Source organism: Lithobates pipiens, unplaced genomic scaffold (assembly GCF_037356315.1).
Source record: "Lithobates pipiens isolate NorthernLeopardFrog02 unplaced genomic scaffold, aLitPip1_a1.2 Scaffold_23, whole genome shotgun sequence".
NCBI classification, from domain to species: Eukaryota; Metazoa; Chordata; class Amphibia; order Anura; family Ranidae; genus Lithobates; species Lithobates pipiens.
Window position 1 is genome coordinate 285863144 of NW_027507785.1, and position 14172 is coordinate 285877315.

General features: G+C 42.4%; 1 protein-coding gene across 3 annotated transcripts in view; it reads left to right on the plus strand.

The window, feature by feature from the left end:
• Window positions 1-14172, plus strand: part of AGBL4 (AGBL carboxypeptidase 4) — a 2901779-nt gene that overhangs the window by 2201268 nt on the left and 686339 nt on the right. The window lies entirely within an intron of this gene.

Sequence of the window (14172 nt, forward strand, 5' to 3'; positions counted from 1 at the left end):
GTCTTTTCTATCTGGCTGTTCCCATTCATCTCCCCTATCCTACATCTTATTCTTCCTTACGTCTCTACCTCTTCTTTTCTCTCTTTTCTTTTCCTCTCTTTTTCCTCCTCTTTTTATTCTCCTCCCTATCTTCTCCTTTTCTCTACTGCTTCTCCCTTTTCCCCCCCTCTCTCTTTCCGCTCTTTACCTGAGTCACCTCTTTTCCTCTGAGAAACTGTACATAGGTATATAACACCCAGAGGTTTAATTGTCTCACTGAAAGTTGTTTGACTACTGTTTTTCTAACAGTTGTGTGCTCCATACCACTTTGGGTTGCATTTGACTGTTTAACTGGGGGAGGTTGCGGAACGCATAAAATACAAATGGCTTATACGGCACTGGGCCACATGCCCACGATAATTTCACATAACGTGAAGGGACTTAACATCCCAGAAAAAAGAACCGCAGTTCTCAGGGAACTGCAAAAGAGTAGGCCACACTGTGTCTTCTTACAGGAGACGCATTTTGTTTCTCGCCAGACGTACAGAATGACAAATAAATTCTTCACGAGATCCTTTCATGCAACTAATGCTCTGTCAAAGACGAAGGGTGTGTCGATCCTATTGGGGAAAGACGCCCCCTTTGTGGTCTCGGGGACGCTGTCGGATCCGGATGGTCGATACATCTTCCTGAAGGGCTCCTATAGGGATAGGCCCCTCACTTTAGCCAATGTTTATTTCCCCAATACAAACCATCTCCAATTTTGTCGTATGATGTCGGAACTACAGGGCTTTGCAGAGGGGTGTATCATTTTAGGAGGGGATTTTAATATCCCACTAGATCCTCTGGCGGACACTTCCACGGGGAGGTCATGTGTCACTTTCCAAATTCTGAAGCGAATCAAGCGTCTTTTACAGACACTGCAATTAGTAGATGTATGGCGTATGCTTAATCCGGAGGGAAGGGATTACACGTACTATTCGATCCCACACAATAAATATTCCCGCATTGATTATTTATTTGTGACGCAACGTGACCTGCCGGTGGTTAGTGCGGCCAAAATTGGTACACAGGTCATTTCAGACAATGCCCCCATTGCGATCTCCCTGGATCCTGACAGACAAACTCAGACATACAACTCTTGGAAACTGAACCCCTCCCTCCTGACGGACCCGACGACTTTACCCTTGATCGTGACGGCTCTCAAGGAGTATTTTGTAAACAACGACCTACCGGACACAGATCCACTGGTGCTATGGGAAGCGCATAAATGTACCATTAGGGGGGTACTAATCAAGCTAGGGGCGAGACGTAAACGCGAAAGAGAGACAGAGATGAAAGATCTTCTTGTTAAAATAGGCAAACTAGAAACACTCCACAAACGCACTTTATGCGAGAGAACGGCCACAGACTTATTGAACTCTAGGAAGCAATATCTGGATCTGTTACATATGAAAGCTAGACGTATGCTCTTTTTTAAGAAAAAAATATACTACGAAGGGGGTAACAAGGCAGGTAGGCTGCTGGCCAGAGCCCTGAAGGAGCACAATTCTAACCATACCATAACTGGCATACGTAATGCGAAAGGCTCCCTGGATGTGAATAATGGGGACATTGCAGCCCATTTCCACAAATATTATACTGGGTTATATAATCTACCCGCCCAAAATAGACCTAGAGACCTAGCGGGCAATAGATCCCAAATTATTGGAGAATTTCTAAGAGAGAGCGGTCTCCCCTCTTTGGGAGAACAGGACTTAGAATCCCTGGACGCACAGATTTCTTACACTGAAATTAAAAGGGCAATAACTGACCTGAAGACGGGAAAATCCCCAGGACCTGATGGCTACTCGGCCATCTACTATAAAACTTTTTCGGAGGTTCTCTCCGGTCCTCTGAGAAGAGCTTTGAACTCCTTGTCCTCGCCTCGGACGGTTCCTCCCGAGTTTTTATCGGCCCATATAGCAGTGATACCCAAGCCCAATAAGGATCCATCATCATGTGCGAATTATAGGCCAATCTCTCTCCTAAATCTGGACCTTAAAATATTAACCAAGATATTAGCTAATAGATTGAACCCCTTTTTGGCTGAGCTGATTGGTCCAGAACAGGTTGGCTTTATGCCAGGAAGAGAGGCCAAAGACAACATTATTAAAGCACTTTTGCTCTCGCAGGCGGCCCACAGGGGGAAGATCGGAGGCCTTCTCCTGTCCACGGACGCGGAGAAGGCCTTCGATCGAGTGGCGTGGGATTACATGACGGCCACATGCAGACAGATAGGGTTGAAGACACGGATGATGACCTGGATTTCGGCTATATACCAAAATCCCACGGCTAGAGTAAGGGTGAATGGTTCCTTGTCTGCACCTGTGAGTATCGCGAATGGAACCAGACAGGGTTGCCCCTTGTCACCCCTTCTGTTTATTTTATCACTGGAACCGTTCATCAAAATGATTAATAAGGATGTCTCGATAAGGGGATTCGGGGTGCAGGACAGGGAGTTCAAGGTTGCGGCCTACGCCGACGATCTGCTGTTTTTCTTGACAAACCCACACACGACGATCCCCAATTTACTGAAAGCCTTTACTAACTTTGGATACTTGTCTAATCTAAAAATTAATTATTCCAAATCGGAGGCCTTGAATATTGCCCTGTCCCAGGATGAATTGAATAGAACCAAGCATAACTGCCCCTTTAGGTGGGAGACAGTGGCACTTAAGTACCTTGGGGTTTGGATTTCCCCAGATACCAAAAGAGTCTTTGAACACAATTTCACCCCAATGCTGAAAACGATAGAGTGTGACCTAGGTTCCTGGAATACGGGGTTGTTCTCGTGGTTCGGTCGTGCGGCGATCCTGAAAATGTCGGTGTTGCCCAGACTGACCTATTTATTTAGAGCATTACCAATTCATATCCCCAGAAGCTTCTTTCATAAACTAAACTCCTTGGCCCTACGCTTTCTGTGGCACAATGGGAGAGCGAGGATCAAGTATGCCTTATTGACAAAACCAAAAGTTGATGGGGGGATGGGACTGCCCGACTTTAAGAAATATCAGTTAGCAGCACATATTACTAGGATAATTGACTGGCATTGTCATGTGGCGGACAAGGATTGGGTAAGACTGGAAGATATGCTAACAGATAACAGATTACGCTTTTCCCCTTGGATCTCTTTGAGCAGCCTCAAGAGCACGACTAGTTTGAACCCCCTGACAGAGACTACGCTATCAGTACTACACGCAAACTCAAGACGGTTTGCTGTGACTACCCCCCTCAGCCCTCTAACACCGCTCTACAGTAATTCCGACTTTAAACCAGGTATAGAGAACGTTCTGTTTCACGACACAGATTCGAATGCCCCCAGACTGGTAAAAGACTGTTTTTCTAGGGGCAAAATGAAAGACTTAGAGACCCTTAGAGGAGACTGGGGGGATCCAGCGTTTCCCTTATGGAATTACTTCCAGATCAGGAGCTTTGTTACCTCCTCAAAACACAAACGGCACTTCATCAGACAGCTGACTGACCTGGAGGAGGTCTGTGCGTCTGGCGAGAGACAACACAAGGCGACCTCGATGGCCTATAGGTGGCTGCAACAGTTGAATGGGCAAGAGGATGATAGGTTCCGGAACAAATGGGCACGGGAACTACAGAGGAACATTACGGATTCCCAATGGGGAAGTGCGTGTGCTTTGGCTCACAAGTGCTCTATTAGCACGAGAACACAGGAAACGTGCTATAAATTGCTGACACACTGGTACCACACTCCTGAAAAACTGCATAAATGGTTCCCTCAGGCCCCAGAAATGTGTTGGAGATGCCAAACTGAGGTGGGTACGCTCACACATATATGGTGGGGATGTTCTAAACTGACGCCCTTTTGGGAGGAAGTGAGGAATTTGATAGCACGAATTACAGACACCTCAATCCCATTGGATGCGGCTTGCTGTCTCCTCCACATTACTGACGTTCCCCTGAAGAGATACAAACATTCTTTGCTTAAACACCTGCTTAATGCAGCCAAATCACTGGTGCCGCTACACTGGAGGTCCCCCAGAGCCCCAACGGTGGGTGAGTGGTTGCTCAGGGTATCTGAGACATATAATATGGAAGAAACAGTGGCTCAGGCCACTGAATCAGTGGAAAAATTTCATGCTACTTGGACACCTTGGATAGTGTTCCGTTACTCTACAAAATATGCTCAGCTTCTAGGTGACAATTGAAGTGCTAGAGGTTAAATTGGTTATTCTACTTCTACTCTTTCCTTATTCCCTTATTTTCATTATTCGTTCTTGTTTTCTTTCTTTTTTTGAGTGCAATCTTAGACCTCGACTGTGGATTAGGTCAGAATATTGACACAGTACGCAAGTATGTTCAGTACAAATAGGCTTTATTCAGGTGATTTGATTACATTATTTGAATTTTCATTAGCCCTACCGCCCCAGGTATTATGCGTAACATTATTTCATGGTACGAAATGTATGCTGAATTGGGGTATAACACTGTACTATGTTATCTGTATTTACTTAAGCTTGTTCGCAGTTGTATTATTGTTTGCTTTTCCTTTAACTCAATAAACGCTTTTGATGTGAAATAAAAAAATGGCAGAAGGGGCTTGCTCGGCCTTTCCTGACCTACTGGGCTCCATGCTCGGATAAGGGTCTGGTATGATTCTGGGGGGGCCCCCGTCTAATTTTCCCATTTTTTTTCCGTTAGCAACCAGCTATATACAGTATTTTTAAAGGAGGGAAAAAAATGCAACACACATTAAACAATGCATCAAAAATTACATTTTCTTCCTAATTTTTTTTCCGCTGGCATTTCTTTTTTTAAATTCAGCTGTCAACGGGGAATCTCACTGATAGCTGATGACTCATTGGTTGTTAAGGACGTGTGCGGCCGGCTTCCTGGCCTGTTTCTTAGCAACCAGCTATATAGTGTGTTTATACACCAAAATTTAACAAAAAAGAAAAGGGCGGGGGGAGAGGCGCTTTCTCATCCCCTCCCTTTCTTGACCTGCTGGGCTTCATGCTTGGATAAGAGTTTTTTTTACATTCAGCTGTCAGCGGGGAACCTGCTCGCATAAGGGTCTGGTATGGATTTTGGGGGGGCCCCCACCATTTTTTTCCCATTTTTTTTTCCCGTTAGTAACCAGATATATACAGCATTTTAAAGGAGGGGAAATGAACGCAACACGCATTAAAAAAAATGCATCAAAAATTCAGTTTTTTTCCCGATTTTTTTTTTTTGCTGGCAATTCCTTTTTATACATTCAGCTGTCAGCAGGGAACCCGCTCAGATAAGGGTCTGGTATGGATTTTGGGGGGCCCCCGCACCATTTTTTTCCCCATTTTTTTTGTCAGCAACCAGCTATATACAGTATTTTTAAAGGAGGGGAAAAAAAGCAACACGCATTAAAAAATGCCGTTTTTTTTTGCTGGCAATTATTTTTTTACATTTATCTGTCAGCGGGGAATCCCACTGACAGCTGATGACTCATCAGTTGTTAAGGACGCGCGGCCGGCTTCCCAGCCCGTTTCTTAGCAACCAGCTATATAGCTCGTTTGCGTGTACGCCAAATTAAAAGTAAATGGCGGGGGCGCTTTCTCGTCCCCTCCCTTTCCTGACCTGCTGGGCTTCATGCTCGGATAAGGGTCTGGTATGGATTTCGGGGGGGGGGGGGGGAGTTCACAGCTATATACAGTGTTTTTAAAGGGACATAACAAAAAAAACACAAAAGGCAAAAATCCATGCAAAAGTGCAAAACACACTGCAAAATGTGCCTGAAAAACACATCAACCACAACCACATAGATGTAAACCTAGACTCAGGGTTTAATACAACTTTAATGATAAAAGTGAAGCTTCTGGAATAAAATCTATTTTCATTGTATATTGTGCCAGCATGTATTTATAGTATATCACCCTTTTAACACGACTAATATAATATAGATTTAATAAAAACAGCACTTAGTGCAATTTTCTATTTTCTCTTATACCTATTTTTTACTTTTCCATTTTCCATCAAAGACCTTTTCACATCTAATATTTGATAATCAAGTTTCCTCCATTTGACACAGATCATTAGCGAAAGATCTTTGTACCTTTTCATAGCTGAGAGATTTTATGATTCACGGAAATGAGAGAAGGAACTATCCGACAAATATATCATTTTTTTTTTCCTTGGTACGCTTTGCACTCTGGCCTTAGAAATTGACTGGAATGGTGGATATCACGGCGATGTATGAACAGAATTTAATACCGCTCTTTTTTTGCATTTTAAATGTTCCTCTTCAAATAATATTAACTTGAAAAGCCATCAGACCATCATTAGATCATGTGAATTCAATCAAACACGTGAGGCAAGATTGATTTTTACGGCACAGATGGTCAGCTTTGAAAGCAGGGTCGTTCTCAGAGAGAAAAAAAATAATAATTCAAGAATAAAAATTTGGGATTGCCTCTAAAAATTAGGTACAGTGGGCATCTATTGATACTTTGCATCAATAGTGATGTTTTCAGAAGCTAAAAGGACATTTAAAGCAGACCTTTAAACCTAAGGCCGCGTACACACGGGCGGACTGTTCGCCCAACTTTGTCCGCTGAACAGTGTTTGGGCGGACAGTCCGCTCGTGTGTGGGCTTTCAGCGGACAGTTTCAGCGGACAGTTGGACGGACAAGGTTTTTCGGAACTTCCGAAAAACTGTCCGCTGAAACCTTGTTTGAGCGAACAGTCCGCCCGTGTGTAGGCTTGTTCGTCAAACAAAGTTGCGCGCATGCTCAGAAAGGATTTTCACGCCGAAAGCTATAATGCAGTGTATAGGACGTCGTATTTTTCGTCCCGTCGTACGTGCCGTTCACGTCATCGCGCACGGTTTCAGCAAACTGTTCGTCCGTCGTGTGTGGCCATGTCCGTCCATGCTAAGTTTGAGCGGACTGTTTGCCGAAACTGTTGGACGGACAAAGTTGGGCGAACAGTCCGCGCGTGTGTACGCGGCCTTAGGCTAGATTTAGGCTAGATTTAGATGTGTGCCTAAAATCAGCACTTCCCTGAAGAGCGATCTGTGTTTAGATTCCTTTTCAGAGGTGATTGACAGGCGGCAAGGAGACAATGGGACACTTCCTTGCTGCTTGTATTAACCTAATTTTTGCTGAATTGCACATGGTTGCAGGGCGTTTATAGCGCTCCCCCATAAGATAAGACTGCTGTTCGCAACACGTTGGATAGTTTTTGCCATGGCCCAGAAGCAAAGCATCATGACTGCGGCATGTAAACACCCCCCCCTTTTGCCGCCATTGAAGTTTAAGGGGGGTGGTTGGGGTTGCTAAAAATGTGGCGCAACTGTACATTTTTAACACCCCCAACCACACACCTAAAATTAGCCTAAGGCCCGGTTCACACCGATGCGACAATCGCTACGACTTTGGAGTAGACATCTGCACTGCCGAAAAATGTTCGTTTTCGTTTCATTTGTTTTTGTTTTTTTCGGGTCATTTGTTATGATCGTAATTCGTACATTTGTAAGTTCGTAAATTGAAAATTCGTAAATTCGAAAATTTGTCAGTTTGAAAATCTGAAAATTCAAAATTCAAAAATACCAAAATAAGAACAAAAATACCAAAATGATTTTTTTGAAAGGTGTTTATTTATAAGTTTTGCAGTTAAACATACCAAAAAATATACTAAGCCGCGCTAACTTATATAAACATCAAATAGTGCAACAATTGAAAAATCGTGAACAGTTACTATCCTCTACACATAAAATAGTGTACCCTTGTGTATTAGATAACAGAAACATATATAGGTTATAAATACAAAACACTCATTCCTTGCAGTATAGAATCACATAACATATACCTATATGAAAGAACTCTGCACAAAACACACACCCAGTGTACGAACAGTGAGTCTAAGTGTATAAGTCACAGTAGACTACTTTTTATAGAAAACTGTGAACAAAAGTCCTCCACAAATGAAACATAAAAATTCAGAAAAGATCCATTACTGGGTCCATTGCAATAGTGCTTGAGCCACCACCGAAACACAATTAAATTTGCCGCTTACCAGAAGGGCATGACCCCCCACTACAGAGGGTCACAGAAGGCCTTTAGATATGAGCACGTCTTCCAGCCTGGCGGGGTCCTTAGTGCTCTCCCTGCATCACCACTCCAAATAAGGGTTGTAAAGTAAAAACTCCCAGGGGTCTTTCTTATAGATCCAAAAGGACTCAGGGTGGAGACAGCAAAGCCATAAAAGAGAGATAGAACTCCAAATAGTGTAAAACCCTTTATTACCAGAGATAAAAAAAGTAAAATTGCACTTACAGTGTATAAAAGATCAGAAAGCCTTAAGTCCGTTGCGCGGGCCGGACGCACACAGACAGACCCGTTCTCCTGGAACCGTTACAAACACGAGGTGACGTCATCCAGGGGCAATCACAGTATAGTAAAGTAAATACATGAATAAAAAAGGGGGGGGGACAGGGGACCAATTACACATTTCCTAAGCAAGTATATATTTGGGGGCCTTAGTAGACATGGGCGCCGTCAATAAATTTGTTTAGTTTCGTTCTGTTTAGTTTCATACGAAAATTTATTCAGATTTCGTAATTCATGTCTGAAATTCAATTCGGATTCGTACAAAATACACATTTTTGTTAGATTCGTAAACTTTTCATAAAATAACGAAAGTTCTTTATGATGAATTTATCATTATGAGGGGTTTCCACCACCCCTGTGCTGTGCTGACTTCCTCTGATTGGGGAACAAAACACCAGTCACGTTTCTGTTGTAACGGAATTTGGATCCGAAATTCCGAAATTCGTTAACGAAATTTCGTATTTCGTATAAAATTCGTAAGCATAGAAATTCCCATAGGGTTCCCACCATCTCTGTGCTTAGTTCCCAGGTCTGTACACCTGCTGTGTCCATTATGAGGGATTCCCACCATTTCTGTGCTGAGTTCCAGGGTCTGAATGTACACCTGCTGTGCCCATTATGAGGGGTTCCCACCATCCCCATGCTGAGTTCCTGGGGTTTTAACTTTTAGGTTCGTTAACTTTTCATAACAATTATGAATTTTTGTTATGAATTTGGATCCGAAATTCGTAAACGAAATTTCGTATATCGTAGAGAATTAGTATGCATAAAAATTTGTATTTCCGGAAATTCTGACGAATTTTCGATTCGCACGAAACTAATTGCACATGTTTAGGCCTTAGCGACCCAATAAAATCAATGACATGACTTAGTAGACACATATACCCTCCCAGAGCCCTGGGGGGGGGGGGGGTCAAGAAGTTAGGATGCAACCGGAAGGTACCCATAACAATACAACAGCAGTCACACACATGCATTCAATCATTAAAATATGAAAATTCTAAATAATAATTACTAACTATTAAATTATAGGTATTTCCTTTGAAGTTTGGCCGTTAGTGAACATAACTAATACGAATTTATCCGAAGTTACGAATTATCCGAAATAACAAATGCCTCATCTAAACAAATGTAACGGATCGAATTATTAATAATAATAATAATAATAATAATAATAATAATAATAACATGTTTTTATTATCATTGTTATTTATCATTATTAATTCATTACGTTTCATTCGTTTAGATACGGCATTCATTATTTCGGATAATTCGTAACTTTGGGTAAAATCGTAACGTTCACTAACAGCCAAATTTCAAAGGAAATTCCAATACCTATAATTTAATAGTTCGTTATTATTTCAGATTTTCGAATTTTCGGGTTTTCAGATTTTCAAGTAATTTACCAATTTGTCAAATTTACGAATTCTCAAATTTATGAATTTTCAAATTTACAAATTTACAAAATTACGAATTTACAAGTTTACAAATATTCTGAAAAATTCGTTAAAAGGCTTTTCGTTAATTTGGATGTTTTCAAATTAATGATTTTGTCAAAATTTGTTAAAAAAAATTATTCAAAACAAAACAAATTGCACTTGTCTACTTTGGAGCACTTGTCACATCAGAAGTCAGACCCCATTCTGTGCAATGGAACTGTTCTAATTGGTGCAACTTGAGTCGCTCTGACTTAGAAAAAGGTTCCCACACTACTTTTGGTCCGACTGCGGTACGACTTGCACTGACTTCTGGTAAAGAAGTCACATGCAAATCATGCAGAAGTTGTGCTGAGTCTGACTTTATAGTCACGTGGAAGTCATGGAGTGTGAACCCAGGCTAAAGGTCATGTTTTGCTCCCCTTCACTGTCTTATAAGTGGACATTATTTTTTATTTTTCATTCATGACTTTAAAGTCACATTTCAGTGCTCTACTTCAGGGGCAACTTGGAAGACATTTGAGCCACTTCCTGCACAAATGTCTATGCAAGTCGCACATGAACTTGCAAAAACGAATGCAGGAACTACTTTGGTGTGATTCCAAAGGAGTCAGAGTCGCACTGATTTGACTGCTTCCAATGCGGACAATAGGGTGTGACTTGTCCTGCGATTTGAAACTGTCAAATTGCATGACAAGTTGCACCATTGTGACCAGGGGCTTTACCAGCATTTCCCGCCTAGGCAAGCATTACATTTGGTTCTCCCTGCCCCTGTGCACATCTGCACGCACAAGCACGCGCAGATGCACCAGAGGTGTTCTGACAGGGGCTGAGGTCACAGGTCGTATTCTTTCGGCCACCATCTTGGGTACTGGCTAGCCCTTCCTGACAGTACCTTTACGTCATTTCCTGCAATAGCCACTGGGTGGTGTGTGCGCCGCTGGAGGCGTGATTGTGTGCCGATTGTACATAAGGAAAGCCGATTAGCAGGTCTGGAGGACCCAATGTCCACCGGCCACCCGTGAGCGCTCCCCAGAGAGACAGAACGACGGTCTTCACCCAGTCAGAGCAACCCCCACACAGTTGGAAAGCACTCCCTAGGACCACACTTAACACTTTAATTGCCCCTGATGTTAACCCCTTCCCTGCCAGTATCATTAGTACAGTAACAGTGCATATTTTTAGCACTGATCACTGTATTAGTGTCACTGCTCCCTAAAAATGTGTCAAAAGTGTCAGTTAGATGTCCAATTTGCCTGACGTAATGTCGCTAAATAACGCTGATCGCCACCATTACTAGTTTAAAAAAAAATCCATAAAAATATCCCATCATTTATAGACGCAATAACTTTTGTGCAAACCAATCAATATATGCTTATTGGGATTTTTTTTTACAAAAAATATATAGCAGAATACTTATTGGCCTAAATTGATGAAGAAATTAGATTTTTTTTAAAAAAATTTATTGGATATGTTTTATAGCAGAAAGTAAAAAATATTTTTTGTTTACAGTGCAAAAAATGTATTTGGGTACAGCTTTGCACGACGGCGCAATTGTCAGATAACATAATGCAGTGCCGTATCGCAAAAAATGGCCTTGGTCATTAAAGTGGTTGTAAACCCTTACAAACCACTTTGACATACAGGTAAGCCTAGATTAAGGCTTACCTGTAGGTCCAAGAAATATCTCCTAAACCTATACGGTTTAGGAGATATTTGCCTGAAGACAGGCACCGCTGTCTACGGCGCATGCGCCGTAGACAGCGACGCGCAGGCGCACTGAGCGCGGCATTTCCAACAATGGATCTGCCGCGCATGTCGGCTCCCGTGCGCATGCGCGGGAGTGACGTCATCGCGGCTCCGCCGAATGACAGCGGCGGAGCTGCGAGACGCCACCAGCAAGATGGATGCGCCGGACTATAGGGGACAGCGGCGACTTCGCTGGCTCCTGTGTCAGGTAAGTGACACATAATGGGCTACTATGCGATGCATAGTAGTCCATTATGCTTTGCCTTTGCAGGGAATGAAAGAGGAAGTAAATTCATCAGGGTTTACTTCCTCTTTAAGGGGGTAAAACCTTCCGGGGCTGAAGTGGTTAAAGTGAAAAACCTTAAGGCTTTAGAACCACTTTAAAGTAGAATTCTTGGATAAAACTATCCAATCTTAAAACTGCTCCCTACCCCCTCCTAACACCTATTCTAACTACCCTGTAAAAGAAAGACTCATATACTTACCTATTCTCAGGGCACTCCAGCATGGTCTCGTGATCTCCCGTGTGTCAACCAGCAGCTGCTACAGGGGAGAGGAGAGAGTGCTCCGACAATGGCTGGAATGCCTGAGCCATGATGTCACCCATAGGCCTACTATGGACCTTCCGTTGTTGCCGCTCCCTCCTCTCTTTTGAAGCTACCGCTGGCTGAGAGAGAAGAGCTGATGACGTGACCAGACTGGGGAATCTTTTCTCTACAGCCCTGGTGCTCAACATGTAGCCCTTTGGTAAATGATGTGCAGCCCTTGGACCTCAGCAGTCTGTAGTGAGAACATTGATTAGGGTAACAGCATTCATCTCTACCAGCCTCATGTAACACGTTCCCAGTTTCGTATTATCTTCTGCACCATATACCCAGCCAAAAACGTAGCATGTCCACACTCTCTGACCATCATTTCCTCCAATAGACCTGCAGTTTCTGATAGTCTAATCAAGTATTACATATATGAAATATTATGTACTGCTCTTTGGTGACATCAGGGGCCACATTTGAAGCCCCCTTTAGCTCATACATTTAGAACCACTGGTTTACAGGGTAGTTAGTATAGGTGCTTTATGCCCTGTACACATGACCGTTTTTTTCTCATCGGAATAAACTCTGAAGGTTTTTCCGATGAAGTTCCGCTGAAACTTTCTTGCATACACATGATCACACAAAAGTCAGATTGTCAAGAACGCGGTGACGTACAACACATACAACGGGACTAGAAAAAGGAAGTTCAATAACCAGTAGCCAATAGCTTCCGTCTCGTACTTGCTTCAGAGCATGCGTCGTTTTTGGTCTGTCGGAACAGCATACAGAAGAACGTTTTTTCCGATAGGAATTGGTTCAATCAGAAATATTTAGAACATGTTCTCTTTCTAGGTCCAGGAGAATTTTCGAAAAAAAGTCAGATGAGGCATACACATGATTGGAATATATGATGAAAAGCTTCTGTATGACTTTTTCTGTCGGACATTCTGCTCGTGTGTACGCAGCATAAGGCACTCCTATGCATTGTTAGTGCTTTTTGCATATTTGCACTACAGCCCATTTACTATGGTTTCCCATGGAACACATTCTGTAGTGCAAATCTGCAAAATGCAAAAATCACTTAAAATGCATAGGTGTGAATCAAGTCTGAAGGGGAGTGGAAGCAGTTTTAAGGCTTGATTCACACCTATGCATTTTTAGTGCTTGCACTACAGAACGTTTTCCATTGAAAACCATGGTAAATGGACTGTAGTGCAAATCTGCAAAATGCAAAAAGCACTAAAAATGCATAGGTGTGAATCAAGCCTTAGGCCTTGTTCACACCTATGCATTTTTTCTTGCATTTTCAGTTTTGCAGAAACACACTACAGTTCATTTAGCATGGTTTCCTATGAGTGCAGTTCACATCTGTGCATTTTATGGAAAAGGCCAGGGACTTTTTTTGTTTCTATAGACTTCAATGGATCAAAAACATATATTGAAAAATGCACCTGCAATATGCAAACTGCAACCTGCATAAGTGTGAACAAGGCCTTATGCCGCGTACACACAACTGGCAGAAAAGGTCAGACGGAATCATTTCATTGGATATTCCGATCATGTGTGGGCTTCATCTGACTTTTTTTTTTTATTATTCAAACGGTCCTAGAAATAGAATATGTTATAAATCTTTCCAACAGAATCAATTCCTATCGGGAAAACCGTTCATCTGTATGCTATTTCGACGGACCAAAAACGACGCAAGGGCAGCTATTGATTACCGGCTATTAAACTTCCTTTTTCTAGTCCCATCGTAAGTCATCACGTTCTAACGATCGGACTTTGGTGTGATCCTGTGTAGGCAAGTCCATTTCAGCAGAACTCTGTCGGAAAGAGCGTCAGAGTGTATTCTGATGGACAAAACGGTCGTGTGTACGCGGCATTAGATAATTCATTTTAGCCTGGAGTTCTACAGTAACATTTTGCTAAAGCTTTGTGTATTAGTACAGTTTAGACCTTGAAGAAGGGGGTACATGCAGAAAGCTTGTCCTAAAAATGTGGATGTCCGTGCAAAAGTAACACAGATAGTACTCAGATACAGTGGAACCTTGGTTAATGAGTAACGCGGTTGATAAATATTTTGAAAGACTAGCAACTTTT